At 38.3% G+C, this 22,050-nt stretch overlaps 2 pseudogenes; one reads left to right on the top strand and one right to left on the bottom strand.

Annotated features, from left to right (window-relative positions):
* Positions 1-510: 510 nt before the first annotated feature.
* LOC148163711 (uncharacterized) lies at positions 511-10,294 on the top strand (annotated as a pseudogene).
* Positions 10,295-15,235: 4,941 nt separating this feature from the next.
* On the bottom strand, positions 15,236-16,823 carry LOC114221677 (phosphoglycerate kinase 1 pseudogene; annotated as a pseudogene).
* Positions 16,824-22,050: the final 5,227 nt, after the last annotated feature.

Raw genomic sequence — 22,050 nt, 5'->3', positions numbered from 1 at the left:
AGAGTCTTAATTATGTATTTCCCCAATCTGTCCCACGTGTACCAACTTCACATTTTTGCCATTTATATTTGACACTTCTTCTACGACTTACTTATTAGTTCTGTGAATAAATTCATTTGGAAATTCTAAATAAATTTAACCTTGTTCTAAGTAATTAGTCTTTGTGAAATCATAGGTTATGTGTGTTGTATTTTTAAAATGTATACATAAAAATACAAGTCACATTTCAAAGAGAGTTAATTTGTATACTACTTAGAATCTTCTCGTGTGCCAGTTTCGGTAAAACTATCATAACATATTTATTAACATTTTTAAAAATCAACTTAAGAAATATGTTTTCCTAAACTGCCTTAGTTCCTTTGTGGCATGTGGTGGCAGAAGCATATACAGGAAGGAAATATGGGTACCTGGTTGGTGCTAAGAGTAGAAACGGTGGTTTCAAGCTGAGTCTTGTTGGCTTTCCACCAAGGGAAGTGCTTCCTGAAGCTGGAGGTTTTTTCTCATGGGATAATGACTCTGCTCCTGGTTCTCCTGGCCTCCCCCTTGGCTTACTCCTGTACCTGGGGAAATCTGTCATCATCAAGGCAGAACTTGTCCAAGGAGATCATCCTTGATTTGTCTTTTTCTGACTTTAGGTGGAAAAACTGCAAATCTGTCCTGTGATCTCAAAGAACACACAAGTTGGCATTTGTAGGTACCAGCCCTGCCAGATAGCCAGTTTTACATTTTCTATATATACCTACATATTTTAAAAGATTTTATTTATTTATTTGAAAGAGAGAGACACAGCGAGAGAGGGAACACAAGCAGGCGGAGTGGGAGAGGGAGAAGCAGGCTTCCCGCCAAGCAGGGAGCCCAATGCGGGTCTCGGTCCCAGGACCCTGGGATCATGACCTGAGCCGAAAGCAGCCGCTTAACTGACTGAGCTATCCAGGCACCCCTACATTCTCTATATTTTTATGAAGTTATGGCCTACTTTCGACTACATTATTTCAGGCCTGCCTAGAAGAAATCATGCATAAATAGACACGCTTGTTTTTGCACGAATCACTATGGTGATCGCAAAACCTTTCCTCAACTTTGGCGGTAGAGCCGGAGAGGATGAGGGATGTTTTGAAGACAGTCCTGAGCAAATCTGGGAGCGCCTCTCCATCCCTCAGACTGCCTCTGGCATGAGCCTTGCAGTCAGTTGTCTTGACCTGCGCCAGCCAACTTGCTTACAAAGCAACAGAGTAGCTTCTTTCTAGGAGTGAAGTTTATTTATTTATCTTTAAGGCTTGTAGGAGCAAAAATAGCTTGTTTCTTTTCTCTGTGGACCCAGATTAATAGTTCGATCTCTTTTTTTTCCACTTGTGAAGTTCAGCTGCACCTTTTTCAACAAATGTGGTCTGAATGAGCACAGCTTGTGGTGGCCCAGAATTGTCACATTATGGAAAATAATCTGGAAAGGACGTTTGCTTAAGAAATGGAGAAGAAACTGTGGGCAGTTCATTTTAGGACCATAATTGGCCAGGGTTCCCTCCTGATGTGTGGCAGCAAGTTTGACTGTTGTGCAGCAAAACCCACTGATACATTTCCCAGGCGATTTCACAGAAATGTTCCACACTGCGAGTTGGCTGTTTAAGAAAGCCAAAAATTTTGTATAGTATGATTAAGTAAAGAACTGTGACATTTTCTGGGAGCCAAACAATGGGAGACTTTCCTTTCGGCGGAAGCACCGTTTAATGGCAGAAGAGGAAGAATAGCTTGTGGGTTTGTTTTTTCAACAGTAGCCCTGAAAAAGATTCAAGTCAGCTAAAACGTGTTTGCATTCCAGTTGTATTGAGCTTTGTCCGGGCAGCTCTGTGAATGGGCCATATGTACCCTCTACATCACTCCTAAACAGATTTTATAGCATGATGCCCTGGAATATCAGCTGCTTTCAGACAAGTAGAGAAATTGAGATTTTAATTCCGTGTACAATGGGAGCCTAGCTCTCACCCTGACCGGCTGATCACCTTTGAAATGGTGTTGATTGCTCTGTGGTCCTGTGTTAGAATTCAGGCCTTGGTCTTTGAGTGCCTGCCATGTACCCCCCACACTGCTCGTTCTGTGGGTTCTGTATCATTACATCACTTAATATCATCCTTAGAACAGTCTGGAACGGTGAGTGGTATTGTCCCTGTTTTAACAGGGAAACTGAAGCATAGAGATATTAACCAACTGCTCAGGCCATCACAGCTTGGAAATGCCTACCTCTGAAACTATTTTCCTTTCACCCTCCTGCAAATGTTGGTGGAAGTGGCTGACAACTTCATATTTGGAGTTTGATGTGCCACTGGCCCCCAAATATCTCTTATGACATGCTAATTGACCAGAAACCCTCTTCAAATCTAAAGAACGGTTTTGTCTTGTGCTGATTCCTGAAGGCTGTGGGAGACTCTTGTCCACGCCCATCATCAGAGGTTAGATTTATGATGGCTCTCTACCTTGTTCTGGATGCAGGTACCTGAGTCACAGTGCTTTTCTGCATCAAACAGTGAAACATGGGTATATTAACCTTCCACCTCTGAAATATAATTTTTGGGGAAATGATGATATAAATCAAATATAAATTACCAAGGTGGGAGGGAGGGACCAGTTAGGGATACTGGGATGAAAACAAGACTTCTCTGAACTTGTTTTATAGTTTTGTCTTTGGAAACATTTTTTCAGTATTGTTAAGAATTGTTTTAGTCTCTCTATCTCTATATATTTTAAAGATTTTATTTATTTATTTGACAGAGAGAGACAGTGAGAGAGGGAACACAAGCAGGGGGAGTTGGAGAGGGAGAAGTAGGCTTCCCCGTGGAGCAGGGAGCCTGACGTGAGGCTCGATCCCAGGACCCTGGGATCACGACCTGAGCCGAAGGCAGATGCTTAACGAATGAGTCACCCAGGCGCCCCTGTTTTAGTCTATATTTTAAAAAAATGACTATTCCAATATATTTTTTATTATTATAGGAAACTTACAAGCTTTCACTAAAATATATTCTTGATTTGTAGGTAGCTTTAGGTATGTTTCCACTATCAAATTGAGATACATATCAGTGTACCTTGGTCAGGCTGTTCTTTATGCATTAAACCATAAGTGTAAGTTCTGACACTCATTTTCCAAGGTCTCATGTCACATAATCTTTATTGTGAAGGAGGACCTTTGTCCCTTACAGTTTTTAAAAACAGCTTTATTGAGATATAATTCATGTACCTTACAATTTACCCATTTAAAGGGTACAATTCAGTGGTTTTTCATATAATTATAGAGCTGTGCAACCATCACTTCAATTATCTGTGTTATTTAACTATGTAAAACATTTATAGAATCATTTTTCTTGTTCATGAAATACATAATTTAGAAGTTCCTTTAGTGAAGGTCTGTTGGTGGCTGACTCCCTCAGTTTTTGTTAATCTGAAAATATCTTCATTTTACTCTCATTTTGAAAGGATAGTTTTGCTGGATTTATAATTCTAGATTGACAGTTACATTCTCTCAGGACTCTGAAGACAGTGATACTCAGTCTTTTGCCTTCTGTTGTTGTCCCTAAGAGGTTGGCTATCAGTGTAATTATCATTCCTGGTAAATGTCTTTTCCTGTCTTTTGTCTCCATCTGATTCAAAGTTTTTTTTTCTTGTCTTCGGCATTCTGTAGCCTTATAAAATAGTGCCCAAATGTGGACCTCATTTATTTACTTGCCTGGCGTATGTGGAACTTCCTATTTCTATGTCTTTTATCAGTTCTGTCTCTTCAAATCTATCCCTTCTGCATTTTTAAATGTTATCTCCTGGGACTCCACTGGATGTGTGTTAGAATCTCTCATTTTCTCTGTTCTTTTGTGCAGTCTTTGTTTTCTCTCAGTGCTGCACTCTGGGTAATGTCTTCTGATTTATCCTTCAGTTTACTAACTCTGTCTGTTCCGATGTCCCACTCATTCACCGAGACTCCATCTTCACCCAATTTATGTTTTACTCTAAATGTTGATTCCCCTTAATTCTTTTTTAGTTAATTTTATTTTTAAAAATTTTTGAATAAGTTTTAATTTTAATTCTGGTATAGTTAATTCTCCCTTAATTTTTCATGGCTATTTCTGACTGTTACTTCTTCCTTGATCGTTTTTTGGATCATGATCATATATGTTTGAAAAATGGTGACATCTTATACATGGTTTTTTTCCTCAGGGTATATCTAATAATTCTAAAAGCTGATTCTTTGGTGTCCTAAAACTGTTGTTCATCTCTTCTGCCCAGACTCATAGTGGTCTGCATCTTTTGTTTTGCCCGTCTTGGATTTTGAGGTCTCCTTATTTTGAATGTAAATTGTAGAAATCCCAGATTCTAAATTTGGGCTATGTTTCTGAAATTTATTTGTTGATATGTTTTACTGGCTGTATTTCTTAATGACAACATAAGATACTTGAGGTCAAGAACACTCTTTTTCACACTCTATTTCCAATGTCTTGGACAGGGCCTGACATATAGAAATTACTCAGTATATATATGTTTTCTTGCCTCTTCTCTCCCCCTAACCAACACACATGCACGTGCTCACATTTTTTTCATATAATTTCAGAGTTTCCATTGTCCTAATTTAATAACTGCTGCTTTAAATTAGTTTTTTTGGTCATATACATATAAGGCACTCAGCTTCCAAGCAGGGGAAAAAATATGTACCGGTATTTTAAGATTATATTTTCTTACATTGTTCTAATTTATGCTTGTAAGATACATACTTTTACAACGTAAGTCTCTATTGAGTTTGGATCAATAAGGGCTCAAACTGCAAGCTGAACACTTTTGGTTAAAAGGGTAAATATAGTTGAGGATTCCGTACTTGATCCTGAAGATAATTTCTTGTGTCTTCTGGAGAGACTTTTCTAAGTCACCGTAAGTTGTTAAAATTCCCGGTATAAACTTGGTATTATTCTCAGTGTGAACTTGGTATTATTTAGAAATGAATTTTTCAGTCTTGAAAAATAAAACATGCCTTATGATGAAGTAGAATACCTCAGGAACACAGAGAAAATATAACCAAATTAATAACATCTTTATAAAACTGATATTTACCCAGGAATTTTTGTATTTTACCTTGAAGACAAAAGATTTAGTATTTTACAATAGTCTTGTCAGGCTCATGCTTAACTTGGAATAAACAACTGTAAACTCTTTCTAATTCTCAACGACTGAGCTTTGCAGGTTAGATCTTCTTTAGGCATTTATTAAATACCCATGTTAGAGTAGTCACTAGAGCCTCACAAATTAAACATTTCTCTCAATTTAGGTGCTAGCATACATAGGGCATTTTACAATACCACCACACCATATGTATGTATTGATGTTCATTAAGGTCACAAAAGATAATGATAATGAGAGCTATGGAATCACTTAAGAGAAATCTTTATGCCACTAGGGAAATGGTTTTAGGAACTGAGTACAATGTACATTATTAATGAGTGTTATGGTTTTCCATCAAAGTATCAATCATGGACTTCTAATCTGCTATCAAAAGCAACATTTACTTGTAACTGAAGCTGTTTTATAAAAAAATTTGAAGACCCTACAAGGGTCACGGAAGATTTAGTGTGTCTACCTTTTTTTCCCTGAGAAATACAAAGCCATTAGAAATCCTATTTCTTCACCATCCGCTGTATGTTCCCTGCTGCTCATTGAGTGAGAATGATTTTATTGGATCACTTTGAAGACAAGAGTTTTCAAGCCTCTGGAGAGCTTCCAGATGCTGTGGGTACTTTACAGGGAAGGGAGTCTGTCTGAATCAGCTATGTCAGTGCTTCCATTCTCTCTCATCCTCATTTTGGAGTCCCAGCTTCTACAACCCTTCCTTTCATTCCTTCCCTTGTGCTTTATTCATTCAGACAGTCAGGGTATGGGTGATGGAGAGGGATTGAATGTTTCTTCAACTTGCACCAGGTGAACAATGTTTGAAGTAGCTGGCAAGAAGACATTATGCATTTCTGAAAATATTGAGACTCTCAGGAAAGACATTAGCCTTGGAATAGTAGGGTAGGGATCATGTTATGCTTAGTTTCATAGATAATGATATGCATAAGACGCTAGTAGACAATCAGGAAATGCTTGTTGGATGAAAGACTTATTGAATGAAGTTATTACACATCGAAAACAGGATGCCAATATATTTGGCTACTTCAAAGCCAGATAAAAGTAAAGCTTTTTTTTTTTTTTTCTGTCAAAGCATCTGAACGTCTTCCAGACTTTTACTCAGAGATCAAATCTTCAAACCAGAAGTTGGAAAAGCACGAAAAAAAACTTTGCAGAGTGAAACAAGGAGCTAGTGTAGGTTGGCTTAAAAAATAAAGGTACACTGAGTGAGTATCAAGTTTGTAGCTATACAAATGACTAATGAAACCACTACCACAATAACATAGAACTGAGCCTGGAAAATATCCAGGTAGACTTGATTACATTACATTTCCTTTATATACTTCTCCAAAGCCCAGCTTGGCCTCTTTTATATTCATATATTTCCCTCTGGAGGATATGGTTATGCTTTTTTTGACTTGTCCTCGGATTGCCTGTTAGATTCCCTTAAAGGACCAACGTCTCCTTCTTCAACACATTCAGGCAGATGAATCTTTTCTAAGGTATTAGACTGCCAATAGCCTGCTACCCCTCCTTTCTTTGAGTCGAATGTAGTGAGGTTCTCTCCTTGTAAGTCCCTTGCCTTCCCTCTAAGGCACATGGAAGGAAGTAAGTACTATACAGGCATATTAGCTTCCATCAAATGTACTGGAAGAAATTGTTCAAAGCAAAAGGTGCATGAAAAGAAGGATCATTATGAGCCCTGGCATCTATGGACTGTGCTTGATGGTGAACAAAGAAACTGAATTCATAAGCAAAAAGAGAAATTTTTTTGATGGGCATCTCAGTGGCGGCTTCATTTGTAATTATGGGACATTTAAGGGCTTAATAATTATTACCGTTATTAATAATAATGCCACCTAAATTCTAACACAGTCATCTTGAAAAATCATGGCAGCCTCTTATCTAATTAGTACCTTGAGACTTTATCCCCAATACAAATCAATCTTGAATTTATCAGCTTTTTAGGTTTTAGTGCATCCCAGATGGCAATCACAACACCAGAAATTCTGTCAAGGATTAAAGCTGCTGAACTTTTTTTTTTCATAACTAAAATAAATTATTTTGTAACCAATGTTATATCTCTCTCTTAATGAAAAATTTCTCAGAATCTGGGGTGAAGTAATAATAATAACAACAACAACAATAACAGCAACAATAACAACAGCCCCTCCTTAATGAATGCTTCCTAAATGTCAGGCACTAAGTTAAGTGATTTACATATTTTGTCTCATTTATTTTTCTACTTACCAGCTCTCAGAGTAGGTATTATCCCCATTTTACAAGTGAAAATTGAAGCTTAGTGAGTCTAAATTGCCCAAGGACATGTGGCTGATAAGCAGAAGAGCAGAAACTTCAATCTGGGTCTGATGGCAAAACTTTTTTTTTGGCCATGTTGTTATTCTGCTTGTGCATCGGGCCAGGGCGGGGGTGTGGGGCGAGGGGACTGTCCATATATACAGCTCAACTGATTGCTAAATACAATAAAAAGCTGATACTGTTAAGATACTTGCCATGGCTAGAGCAGGCTTAAATTTAAGAGACCCAGCTCTTGACACTGATTAGTTTCTCACAGGCAGGCACTATGTCTATGCCTGAGAAGGTGTCATCAAGCAGTTGATAATGCCAACTGGGATAACCAGCAGTCACTAATTAAGACTTTCCCCCTGGCATCCTCATCAAAGAATTTCAGAGACACACACATACAATTCAGCAATCGTGTTATGCAGTTATGTAGAAATTTAACTGTTCCATCCATTTATTTATGGTTTATTGAATGTTTTCCATGTGCAGGTATTGGTTTAATTTCTAAGAGTTATTATTTTATCAGTTTTACTGATGAAAAACCGATGCTCGAAGAGTTTAAGCAGACTGCCCTAACATGTACAGATTATAATTGACAGAGCTAGGATTGTAATTAGATCACCTGACCACAGAGCCCATGGCTTTCTCCGTGACAAAGATGCTGACATGGGGAAACAGAGCTGGACATTCCGTGGTGAAAAAGACTTTCTAACCCTCAAGAATGAAAATGAGAAAGATACAAGACAATCAGTTTTTGCTTCAGCCCATAAACACAGATGAATTTTCCAAATCAGAGCTTCTGTGTGTAGTAGAAATTCCCAATAGGTTATGAGGAAACTTTCTTCCTGTGATGAATTTGTTTATTAATGGAGCCTTGAACTAATAAAGGTAAGACTGACAATAAGTGCCTGCTTCATTCACGCCTTTAAACTTAACATTCCTTGAAATACTCTATCTGGATAATTCATGTCAAAACAAGTACTTTTTTTTTTTTAAGATTTTATTTATTTATTTGAGAGGGAGAGCATGAGCGGGAGGAGGGGCAAAGGGAGAGGGAGAAGCAGACTCCCCGCTGGGCTGGGAGCCCGACTTGGGTGGGGCTAGATCCCGGGATCCCGAGACCATGACCTGAGCTGGAGGCAGATGCTTAACCTACTGAGCCACCTAGACGTCCCAAAACAAATACTTTTAAGTCAGAATTTCCCAGATATTTAGCTTAGAATAGCGACCAATAAATATCTACTTTGTATTGGTATTTTTTCCAAATCTATTCTCACTTATCTTAGGTTAAGAAGGTTCGCATAACCCTGATAAAATGAAGCTTGTATGTTTTCTTTCTTTTTTTATTTTGAAAGAGAGAAAGTGATCTCATTTATTTTGAGAGAGAGAGAGAGAGCGAGAGCATGCATGTGTGTTCACATGGGTTGGGGGAGGGGCAGAGGGAGAGGGAGAGAGAGAATCTCAGGCAGACTCCCTATTGCGTGCAGAGCCTGACTCAGGGCTCAATCTCATGACTCTTGAGATCATGATCTGAGCTGAGCTCAAGAGTGGGACACTTAACTGATTGAGTCACCCAGGTGCTCCGAAGCTTGTATGTTTTCTAATGATATCTTTTAATCAAATACTCCATGAAGTATCTTAGTCTGTTTGGGCTGCTCTAAGAAAATACCATTGATTAGGTGGCTTATAAACAACAAATATTTATTTCTCACAGTTCTGGAGGCTGGGAAGTCCAAGATGAAGGCATTGGTAGATTTGGTGTCTGGTGAGAGCCTGCTTCCTGGTTCATGTGTTCTCATATGGTGGAAGTGGGGAGGAAGCTCTCTGGAGTTTCTTTTGTATGGACACTAATCCCATCATAAGGGCTCCATACTCATGAAAAAAATGAACTCCCAAAGGTCCCACCTCCAAATACCACTATGTGGGGGATTTAGTTTCAACATACGAATTTTGGTGGGGAGGACACCAATATTTAGTCTATTGCATGAGGTCAAACTGTAAATGAGGACGTAAAAATGAAAAAAAATCTATGAGCTGGAAATCAGAATACAGATCAAGACATGGTTTAAATAATTGGATAAAGAGAGAGTTTATTACTTCCTTTATTTTTGAACTCATTGTGTTCTACAAAAGATTTGAAGTGGCTTACACAAAACACATACACAAATGTGTTAAGAACAGTAAGATTATTTAAAATAAAAATATCAAGTAAATATAAGTTAGAAGACCAAGGCCAAATTATGGTTAGAATTAAGCAAAGAGTCTGAGGTAATTATGCATTTGAGTCCGTTCTTAAATTGCTGTATATGAAAAGATAAGAAATTACGGTTTTGAATTAACTACATTGGGTATCTCCACCAGATAATTTGTCTGGATAGATGCAAGCTTCAGTGGGCCTTCCAGTATAATTTTTAGCACATGTGTATGTTACAACATTGTTCCAAAAAGCACAAGCCTACTCATTTGTAGAACAAAAGCTGGCCAGACATAAAATCAAGAGATGATGTCACAGTCTTAGTTAAAACATTGTCAGTCTCACTTGTTGTTTTTTACTTCCATACAGTGAATAGGGGAATTTTCCATTGGAAACTGTGTTGTGATTGACTTGGAGTACCTTAGCAACACAGACTCAATGAGCTACAATGTATTTGCCTGCATTAGACATTTCATTGTCAGAAGGGTTGGCAGCAGAATGATTCAAGTCGGCTGCTAGCTGGGTACCACCCACACTGTCCCACCTGTCTCACTGTGGCCTAACAATTCAGCCACCAGGCTGGCGGGAGGTGGGAAGCCACCTGAGATTACTAACGGAAAGTATTCCATGTTTTTGCAGCGCCATCAGCAGGCCGCTGCTTATTAGTGTTGTTATCCATCATCGTCATTATTTTTGAACAGGATGGGGAAGAAGGAGGAGCTGAGGAGGATGGGGATAAGATGGAGACAGTAGATATCACAAGGAGAGCAAAGAGAAGGAAAATACCAGATAGAGGGAAGAAACATTTAACAAAGGAGAACTGAGAGGAGAAAAGAAAGAGAAAGAATAAGAAAAAATTGATAGGAAAGACACAGCTTTGACTGAGTAGTAGAACCCAAGACAGAATCAATGTGGCATCGTTATGTGTCCTGATATGACCCAACCAATTCTCTGTGGATGCCAACTTGTTCATTTCTGGGATGCCTGAGGAGGACAAGTGACAAGATATTAGAGGTCACTGTCTCGGTCACTGTTCAGTAACTTTCTAACCCCTAACAACTTAGAGGCAGCTGTGGCCACTGCAGGGAACAAAGCAGCAGGGGAGGAAGAAGAGAGTCTCAGTTTTTTGGTGACTCATTCTGGCACTGACTTGGCCTTCTGAAAGTTATTTAGCTCCACCGGGCTGAACCTAGTCATAATTAATAACAGGATACCTGTTTGTATGGTAGGTCCAGTATTACCAAAAAAGTGCTGCCTGAGGCAGAGAAGAAGCAACAGCAAAAGGAAAAGGGGGAAAAAAAAAAGCAAGAGGACAATGGTTTCCATAGTTTTTAGGTTGTAGGGACTTTGTGGCGGGTTTGTGGGTCCATATAACTAACACAGTTGAGGTTCCATGGAACTAATATTTCAGGGCCCATTATGGGCCAGACAGAGTGCTGGATGCTTTTGCTAAGTAACCCATGTAATCTGCTCAACAGTCCTGTGCAGTGGCTGTTATTATCCTCCTTGAACGGATGCTGGGAAAATAGCTTGCTTGATATAACAGGTTTAAACTCAGGTCTGTTGAATACTGGTAAATATTTTCAACTTCAAAATAACTATAAAACGTATGTTATGTTTAAAGAGACAGAGCATGCTTATATATTTAAAAGCAAGAAGATCTTCTACCAGAGTCACTCTCTCTCTTTTTCAGTGTCTAATTTTGTCTTAAAATCCAATGTGTCAATCTATCCTTTCATCTTTTCAAAACACTAGAAGATTTTGTGGTGGGAAGAAGACGGAAGGAAGAGGACTTTGAAGTCAGAGAAATCTGGCCTGAGATTCTATTTTCACGGTTCAATAGCTAGATGATCTGAGAAATTTGTAAAATAAGATTAATAAGATTGGGGGATTTTTTTGTTTTGTTTTGTTGTTTTTGTTTTTGTTTTTTGAGGATGAAATGAGTTGTGGTAACATACCTAGCATAGTGCTTTCCACTTAGGGGGCACTAAATTATTGGTTTCCTTCTCTTTTGACGTTTTAGGTAGAATTAACTGATCTCAGAATTTACCAAACTGTGATCTGTAGAACATTAGAGTCCTGAGAGGTGTAATTAATGTTAATTAATGTTCTTCATAAAAATGTTTTTAACGGTCAGATATGTTGGCTTGAAGTGAATCGCACTGCATAGGGCTCATAGATCAATTTCAAGTAGATTAAGGAAATAAATGAGAAAAGTAAGAATTACAACCACGTAGAAGAAAATAAAATTATAGTAAGAATTTCTTTAAAAACACAAAGACTCAAAACGTGAAGAAAAGAATTTTGACTACATTAAACTTCTGTATGACATAGACACCATTTATTTACTTTTTATTTTATTTATTATTATTTTTTAATTTTTTATTGTTATGTTAATCACCATATATTACATCATTTGTTTTGGTGTAGTGTTCCATGATTCATTGTTTGTTCATAACACCCAGTGCTCCATGCAGAATATGCCCTCTTTAATACCCATCACCAGCCTAACCCATCCCCCTCCCCTCCTCCCCTCTAGAACCCTCAGTTTGTTTCTCAGAGTCCATCATCTCTCCTGGTTCGTCTCCCCCTCTGACTTACTCCCCTTCATTCTTCCTCTCCTGCTATCTTCTTCTTTTTCTTTTTTCTTAAAATATGTTGCGTTATTTGTTTCAGAAGTACAGATTTGTGATTCAACAGTCTTACAAATTCACAGCGCTCACCGTAGCACATACCCTCCCCAATGTCTATCACCCAGCCACCCCATCCCTCCCACCCCGGACCACTCCAGCAACCCTCAGTTTGTTCCTGAGATTAAGAATTCCTCATATCAGTGAGGTCATATGATTTATTTATTATTTTTTAAAGATTTTATTTATTTACTTGAGTAAGAGAGAGCACAAGCAAGGGGAGCAGCAAAGGGAGAGGGAGAAGCAGGCTTCCTACTGAGCAGGGAGCAGGACTGGCGGCTCTATCTCAGGACCCTGGGATCATGACCTGAACTGAAGGCAGGAGCTTAACTGACTGAACCACCCAGGTGCCCCTGTAAGACATCATTTAAAAAAATCATATACAAACCATAACTGTAAGAAGATATTTTAATGCATTTAACTAACAAAGGATTAGTATCTGAATATATAAACACTCTTCCATATTTATAAGGAAAAGACAAACAGTTCAATAGAAAAATAAGCCAAAGCTATAAATTGATATGGCCAAGAATATCCAAGCAAACAGAAAAAGCTCGTCTTCACTAGTAATTGAGGAAATGCCAACTAATATAAAACTGAAATAATTCACATTAACTAAATTCACAAAAATTAAAAGGGATGACAATACACACCTTTTTATTGTGATTTATTATTTCTCTAACATTATATTAGAAGTTCTAGCCAGGGCAGCAACATACCTCAACACAAAAGTGAACAGAAACATATGAGATAAATAGTATAACCATTGGGAAAGAAAGCACAGAACTGTCATTTGTACATAGTGGAATATTTACCAAGAAAATCAGAGAGAAACTCCACACAAACTATTAAAACCAGTTTAACAATTGTTTAGCAAGTTGATAGAATTTAAGGTTATGATTTTTTAAAATTCAATTTTTATATAATGTGATCACACAAGTAATGATAACCATGATAGCCATGAATGCTAATATTTTCGGGTCTGTCTTAGTGCATAGTAGGATTTTACTTTCTCGTCTCTTGAAGTTAGGTTTGATTAGGTGACTTGTTACAACCAATGAAATGTAAGCACAGTGATGCCTGTCACTTCCACGTGAAAGCTTTAAGAGCCCGTACATGACTTGCTAAACTTTTCCACTGTTTCCCAGTGTGTGGCAATATTCCAGGTAATAGCTGCTCTAACAGTTTGGGCCCTAGGGTGAGAATAAAATAGAGAAATAGAGCAATTAACCACCGCCCCCCACCATGCATGTCACACATGTAGCATAAACAAGAAATAAACTTTGTTGCTTTCAGTCACTGAGATATTAGGGCTGCTTGTTAATACAGCTTGCCCTACTCCATCCTTAGCAAATTAACATTTGCTAAGCATTTACTATGTGTCAGACACTGTTCTAAGTCTCTCTCTCTTTCTCTCCTCTTTTATGTAATTGTTACAATAATCCTATGAGGCAGGTATTATTAGAATTCTTTATTTTATGGATGAGTGACCTATCTCCCAGAAGTTTAGTAACTTACTTTAGGTAATACACCTTATAAATGACAAAGCCAGGATTTGAACGCAAGCATTTTGGTTTCAACACCCAAACCTGTGTATTAATCATGTGGTAGGCTGTCTTCCTTAGACAATGTACTATAAAAGCTTTATATATCATTTGTAATGGACACTTTTTAAAAGATTATGAAGACCTTTTTCTTAAGATAAAATTATAAAACTTCAGTAAAAGAAGACTTAAATGACTGGAAAGATATAGCATGATTGTGATACCATGATTTGTGGATGGGAAGAATCAAAATCATAAAGATGGAAACTTATCCCAGATTAATCTCTAAATACAATGCACTTTTTTTTAAAGTTTTAAACAACAGCACGTTTATTTTAAATTACTGTATAATATATCCACACATGACCGTAGTAGTTGTTTTTTTTACTAGTGTCTCTCAACAGGTGAAAATACACTGGAAACAATTCCCTTAGTGTTTCTTGATTTAGGTGCTTTTTTGTTTTGTTTTAATTTTTTTATTTGATTGTTGTTGACATAACAATGTTACATTAGTTTCAGGTGTACAACACAGTGATTGAACTTCTGTATATGTTATGTTATGTTCACCACAAGTGTAGCTACCATCTGTCACCATATAACACTCTCACAATATCACTGACCATATTCCCTATGCTGTACATTTATTCCCATGACTTATTCATTTCATAAGTGGAAGCCTGCAAAATTCAATGCACTTTTAATAAAAAGTCATCAGTTTCTTCATAATGGGATTTGACCAGTTATTTCAAACATTTATGTGGAAATGCAAAGGACCAAGAACGGTCAACACAATCCTGAAAAAGAAAAATGGTAGATTTGCCTGAGCAGATATTAAAATTTCTGTAAATCCATAAGAATAAAATGTGTAAGGCTTAACACAGAATAGACAAACCAATGGAAAAGAAAAGGAAATTAAAACCAAATCCATTTATTTGGTGAGCATGACAATAAAATTTGGGAGAAACAGGATGGATTATTAAATGATACTTGATAATTATTGATATGGAAAAAATTTTTGTACCTGTACATATATACAAATTGAATTCCAGATGGAACAAAAGTCTAAGTTTAAAAGTAAAATAATAAAATAGAAGAAAACATGGAAAAATAATATTTTAATTATATCAGGTCACATATATGATTTGGAATCTTATATATGATGCAAAAGCACAAACTAATAAGGAAAATATTAACAAATTTGGCTACGTAATAACTTCTTTTTTTTTCCAGTTTCAATGGATACTTTTATTTAATAGATCACCAACTTTGCCTCCCTACCTATAATTGGAATTTCATCTTATTTCCATGCTGAGTGGTGAAACGATGACAAAGCTAATCAGAATAAGCTACATCAAAAAGAGAAGCTTTAACACAGCTCATTTTCTTTTAACAGGCAAAATATAAATATATGCACTCTAGAATGCACAATGGTTTAGTCACTAAGAAATTCAAATGGGATCTCGAAGAATGTAGGCAAATCCAGGGTGCAGTAAGGAGGAACAGAGATGCTGTGCAACTGTTTAATGGTTCCTGGTGCTGCATCTCTTGGCCACTAGCTGAATCTTGACATGGGGGAAGATTTTAGCTAATGCCAAGTAGAGATGCGGCAAGGGCTAAGTTGACTTAGGGGCTGTGCACAGGAACCAAAAGGCAGGAAAGTACTAAACACTGCTGAGAGCATCCACCTCAGGAAAGACTTTACCTTCCAGGAGCTCTAAACTGGCACCACCCCCAGTGCTCACATGGCTGACTTTATCCTCTGTGTTCCATTTGGCACAGCAAGTGGCAGTGTCTCCACCACCTATGATGGTGATGCAGCCCCTGGCAGTGGCTTTCACCACCTCATCCATGAGGGCTTTGGTTCCTTGGGCGAAAGCTTCCCATTCAAATACGCCCACAGGTCCATTCCACATGATCTGCTTAGCCTGAGCAACTGCCTCAGCATACTTCTTGCTGCTCTCAGGACCACAGTCCAAGCCCATCCAGCCAGCAGGGATGCCAGAGGCTACAGTGGCTTGGCCAGTCTTGGCATTCTCATCAAACTTTTCAGCAGTGACAAAGTCAACAGGCAAGGTAATTTTCACATCATTCTTCTCAGCTTTGGACATTAGGTCTTTGACAATCTTGGCTCCCTCTTCATCAAATAGAGAAGTGCCAATCTCCATGTTGTTGAGCACCTTCAGGAAGGTAAAAGCCATTCCACCACCAATAATCATCTCATTGACTTTGTCCAGCATATTATTGATCAGCTGGATCTTGTCTGCAGCTTTAGCTCTGCCCAGAATGGCCAGGAAGGGTTGCTCTGGGCATTCCAAGGCCTTGGCAAAGTAGTTCAGCTCCTTCTTCATCAAGAAACCTCTGGCCTTCTGTATAGACCATGGAGCTGTGGGCTTGGTGAGCAGTGCCAAAAGCATCATTGACATAGACATCTCCTAGTTTGGAAAGTGAAGCTCGGAAGGCTTCTATTTTGGCTGGCTCAGCTTAACCTTATTCCCAGAAGCATCTTTTCCCTTCCCTTCTTCCTCCACATGAAAGCGAAGGTTCTCCAGCAGGATGACAGACCCAGCAGGTGGGTTAGCACAAGCTTTCTCCACCTCTTGGCCCACACAGTCCTTTAAGAACAAAACATCCTTGCCCAGCAAAGACTTAAGTTCTATAGCAACTGGCTCCAAAGAGTACTTTTCAGGCATGGGGACACCATCAGGCCGGCCCAGGTGGCTCATAAGAACAACTGACTTAGCTCCATTGTCCAAGCAGAATTTGATGCTTGGAATGGCAGCCTTGATTCTCTGGTTGTTTGTTATCTGGTTGTTCTTCATAGGAACATTGAAGTCCACTCTCATGATGACCCACTTCCCCTTCACGTCCAGCTTGTCCAGAGTCAGCTTGTTAGAAAGCGACATCTTGGCAATACAAGGGCCACGAGGCAGAGCTGAAACAGCAGAGAAGAACGCAGCCGACCTGCGCTCCAGTCGCGTGCGGAATCACGTAATAACTTCTGAAAGATATTATGAGCAATGTGAAAAGAGGAGATAAAAACTACAAGAAATTTGTAATGTATATAATCATCAAAGTATTAGTATCCAGAATATATAAAGAGTTTCTACAAATTAATGATAAAAAGACCAACCCAATAGAAAAATAGACAAAGGCTCTGACAGGTAATTCACAGAAGAAACTGGCTGCCAACAAAAATTTGAAAAGATTCACAACACTGCTACTATTAAGGGAAATACAAATACTTAGTTTGTCATCACAGACCCTATCAAACCTACCTAAGTGAGTAAAACTTGATCATTCTGATGACACCTACTGGTGAGGTTATGTATTACTAGTGGAGCTATGAATGTGAAAATGGATGCTTGCTAAAATCCAGCAATTACGCTTTTAGGGAGAAATTTTTGTGCTTATGAGGAGACACATATAGTTGGTTTTTAACATCACATTATAGAACCATACAACTAGATCTGAAGGTACCAACATTTAAATACAGAAACATATTTTAAAGAGGAAAAAGTCTGAAAGGATGTTTAGTATGTATATAAAGTTTTAAAATACACAAATAGTGGTACATTTTCTTTATAAAGGTAAATGTCCCCAAAAGTTACATAGGAACGATATACAACCGATTTTGAGAAAGTGGTTGTTTGCAAGGAGGAAAAGAAGCAAAAATGGGAGGTAGGACTTTAATTTTAGTTGTAATATTTTATATCTCAAAAAAGGGGAAAGAGCAAAAACATAATGGAAAATGTTAACATCTGTTTAGTGTTAGTGGTGTGTTAATAGGTAACTGTTACAATATTTTCCCTACTTTTTATTTTTGAATTATTTCATGATTAAAAGTTAAACTTAAAATATCCTTGGATGGTATAGCTTCATATATATGCTATAGTACAATTATTCTTAGATCTTATACCTAAGCCCTATACTTACTTGTCTATAATAAATAAGACATTTTCTTTTTTTCTAGGCTTTTCTTTTAATTCATGCTTTTAAGCACGTGGGCTAATTATTTCTAGGATCTTCAGTAATAATTATGTGTGTTCTTAAAGATTTTAAACTCTACAGACTTATTTCCGAGATGTCAGCTTTATTGTCATACGTTCTCCAGGAAGTAAATGTTAAACAATCTTATATGGAGGAAATGAGACTGGGGCAGATTGCTTTCAGTCATCCATTCAAAAGTAGCAAAGCTGTTTCTTGTATGTAGGACTTCATCCTCCAAACCAAATGCTTGCTTTATTCTCTTCTGCCTTCAATTGTCCTGATTTTTTGTTTGTTTTGTTTTGTTTTGATGCATGATAGGTTCCACATGGGGGGCAAAGGTGATGTGGAAATGTGGCACTTTGGCCATGGCCTCAGTGATCTCCTTATGTAGCATACAAATCTGCCTCCAGTGGATGGGAATGCCAATGATTAATATAAATAGGCTTAATATAAAAAAGTAGTCTATAAAAACTTAAAAAATACTTTTAGCAAGCATTATAAATTCTGATGGGAAGTAGCTACCCTTTAAAAAAGATTTTATTTATTTATTTGAGAGAGAGAGCATAAGAGTGGGGTGAAGGGCAGAGGGAAAAGCAGATTCCCTGCTGAGCAGGGAGCCCGACTCAGGGCTCCATCTCAGAATTCCGGGATCATGACCTGAGCCAAAGGCAGACACCCAACCGACTGAGCCACCCAGGTGCCCTGGGAATTAGATGTCTTTAAGGTAATTATTTGCTGAGGTAGAAGTAAGAAAGGTAAGGGTGAAATGAACAAAGGAATAGGGTGGTGGAATAGGATGGCTTTTGGTTTGTGACTACGTATTTGGGAAAAAAGGTCAAGAGTGAAACTCACTTATTTCTTCTTCCTTAGTGAGGAGGAAAGAAGGTGTTAGAGGGGGAGAAAAGAGAGAAAAGAGGTACAAGAATCTGGAATGATAAAGTGCTGCTGACAGCTGCCTCATGGACTATTCAGTGACTCTAAGGCTCCTCTGCACTCGTCATAATCCATTCTTTCTGGTCATGCAGAGTTTTCAAGGTGGGAGCCTGACATTTAGGAATGAGGCATGTAACACAATCTGTTGCGGTCCATGCACTGATGGCGTGTAGAGCTAGCAATTGGCATTACTGAAAGTGGAACCAGGCAAGATATTAGAAGGGGGAGGAAGAAGAAAAGACTTGGACATGTGGGAGCTGCAGGAGAGTCACTGAAGTGTGTGACGTGAAGGTCTTCTGCCTGCCAAGAGGAGTTCATTAAAGTGGCAAGAGTCTATCACTTTCAGTTTGCAAACAGAAAGATGGTGATGACAGCTCAGTTGTCACTATCAGAAAAGACAACTCTTTCTCGACACTATTCCTCCAATTAAAAAAAGTATCAAATCAGACATTGGAATGAGTATAATGAAAATGTATGGTATGAAAACTTTCTACATAAATTGTATTTAAAAATATCAGAAGTCAAGGCATTTTATCTAGGTTCTAGCTGACATTTGTATATGAAAAGGAGGAAAAAAGCTTAGTGGAAGTATTTTTCATAAACATATATGTATGAATGAAAATTTTAAATACAAATAGATTTTAAAACATCATACTACAGAGAGATGCAGATCCCAAGAATAAAAATGTCGGGAGAAGAATAAAAATAAATATGCATGGAAAACTCTTTAATAGCATTTATTTAGCAAAATACCCATCTTGCTGTATGAGAGGGCAAGTGATTGCTCTAATTGAACTAATTTTTTCACTTATTTATTTATAAATCCATATATTAAATTCACATTTATTCAGGGCCCATTATGTGCCACACCTTTTCTAGGTGTTTGGGCTGTACAAATCAATCAAAGACACAAAAATCCCTGCTGTTGCATGTTACATTCTAGTGGGGGAAGAAATAAACATAATAAATAAGCAAATTATGTAATACATTACAAATAAGTGCTGTGTATGTGGGAGGAGGTGGGTACCGTTTTATATTAGGCAAGGTCTCATGAGGAGATAATATTTGAGCAAAGACTTGAGGGAGGGGGAAAGACAATTTCAGGCAGAGAGAAGAGCTAGTATAAAAACCTCAGTTTGGAGCATGCCAGGTGTGTTCAAGGAACAGCACGATGTCAACATGCATGGAGCAGAGTGGGTGGAGTGGGCAGGATGGAGGGTAGAGGATGATATCAGCAAGGTAACAGAGGCCATCATATAGAACCTGCAGATGATAGTAAGGCTTTTGGCTTCAGGGAGCCACCGGGTATTCTGAGCAGAGGAATGAGATAATCTAACTTAGATTTGAAAAGGGTCATGCCGTCGGGAATAGGCTGTGGAATGGCAAGTGTGGAAGCACAGAGACCTCTAAGGATGTTACTGCAGCAGTCCAGTCCAAGTTGATGTTTGGAGCAGGTGATAGCAATGGAGGTGGTGGGAAGTCGTTGGATTCTGGATATATTTTACAGGTAAGGCTAACAAATCCCTCTGATAGAATGGATAGAAAGGGTATGGAGTAAAAGAGAAAGACACAGAAATCTGGGATGACTCTAAATTTTTGATGAGAGCATCTGCAAGGATGGAATTGTGATCCACCGAGGTGGGGATCCTGCAGGTTTGGATGGAAAGATCAGAGTTTGATTTTGGACACGTTAAATTTGAAATGGCTATTAGATAAACAAGTAGAAATATTGTGAGGTCAGCTGAATAAAGAAGTCGAATTCAGAAGAGAAATCTGGGTTGGGGATGTAGAAATCAGCCTATGACCCAAAGTGAGGGGACCTGGTAAGATTACCTGGAAAATAAATGTAGATGGATAGGAGAGAGGTCCAAGAACTAAGCCTTGGGGTCCTCCAATATTAAGACATTGGGAGAAGAGAAACCAACAGGAGAGACTGAGAGAAGGAAACCCTTGTGAGGTAGGAGGAAAACCAAGAAAATATAGTATCCTCAAGACCAAGTGAGAAAGTATTAAAGAGTGAGTAATCAAATATGTCAAAAGCTGGTGATGGGTTTTAAAAATGAGGGAGAGGGAGCGGAGTCACTGGTGACATGACATCAAAAAGGCCCAGTGTGGACTGGTAAGGGCAAAAGACTTGTTAGAGTAGATGTTTAACAGCTCTTACAGTTTACAGAACATTTTACAAAGCTCTGTTAAGAAAATTACAAGTCTGTCATTCTAGGACTTTAAAACATAACTTACATTAATTTGTCCAAATTATTTTGTTTTGCTTTTATTTTTTTCACAATGCAACCAATAATACACAATACCCAGACCATGTCAAAATGATGTTTTTGTAATTGCACTGTATTATTGAGTTAATTACTTTCTCATTTGCATTTATTTTTCTCCACAACAATAACTATAGTAATTTGGGGACAATTGTGTTAATACTCAGGATTTCCCAAAATAAGATAACACTTTAATGAAAAATTTTTGGTTTAACTACACCAAGCACCTTGGCTGGAAGCTTACTCCCAACATGTTATTTTTATTTATTTTATTTTTTCCCCTCATTTTTAGATTTATTTCATTTCCTTTTGAAACATAGAACTTTGGTTTCCTTGAGCCATTCCCATCCCGATGTATTTTTTTAATTAAAGATTTTATTTATTTATTTGAGAGAGAGAGAGAGAGAAAGCATGAGCAGGGGTTGGGGAGAGGGAGAAGCAGACTTCTCACTGAGCAGGGAGCCTGACACAGGGCTCGATCCCAGGACCCTGGAATCATGACCTGAGCTGAAGGCAGACACTTAACAAGTTGAGCCACCCAGGCACCCCCTGTTTTATTTTTTTAACTAGGTCTGGGGTCACATTCAGAAAACAAGGTGCTGGACTCACATAGCCAGCACCCAGGGATTGGTGGCAAGTTCCCACTCTGGTCCTTTCCAACATGTTATTTTTAAAGATGCAAATGTCAAAATATTTCATCCTGAGGTGTGGGGTTACTATGACATCATCTCTATATTTACTTACTAGGCAAGAGTTCAGTGACAGTGATCAGTTCTTTGTTCCTTCCTGTATCCACATCTTTGCTGTGCCCTTCCAGCATGAGTGGGGTGACTGGTCCCACTCCTTGACAGTGGCTTCAATCCTGTGGCTTCCTTTGGCCAATGGGACATAACACAAAGCTTGAGATGGGCTTGTGTGTTGGGGTTTGCTCTCTTGTGCTTCTGCCATCACCGTGGGAACAGACTTGAGCTCTCCTGCTAGAGGATGAGAGACATGGG

The sequence above is a fragment of the Eumetopias jubatus genome, unplaced genomic scaffold (genome assembly GCF_037043125.1).
Source record: "Eumetopias jubatus isolate StellerSeaLion01/CBP00866 unplaced genomic scaffold, mEumJub1_p1.0 scaffold_8, whole genome shotgun sequence".
NCBI lineage: Eukaryota > Metazoa > Chordata > Mammalia > Carnivora > Otariidae > Eumetopias > Eumetopias jubatus.
Note: the sequence above shows the minus strand (reverse complement) of the source record. Positions and strands in the feature narration are given on the sequence as shown.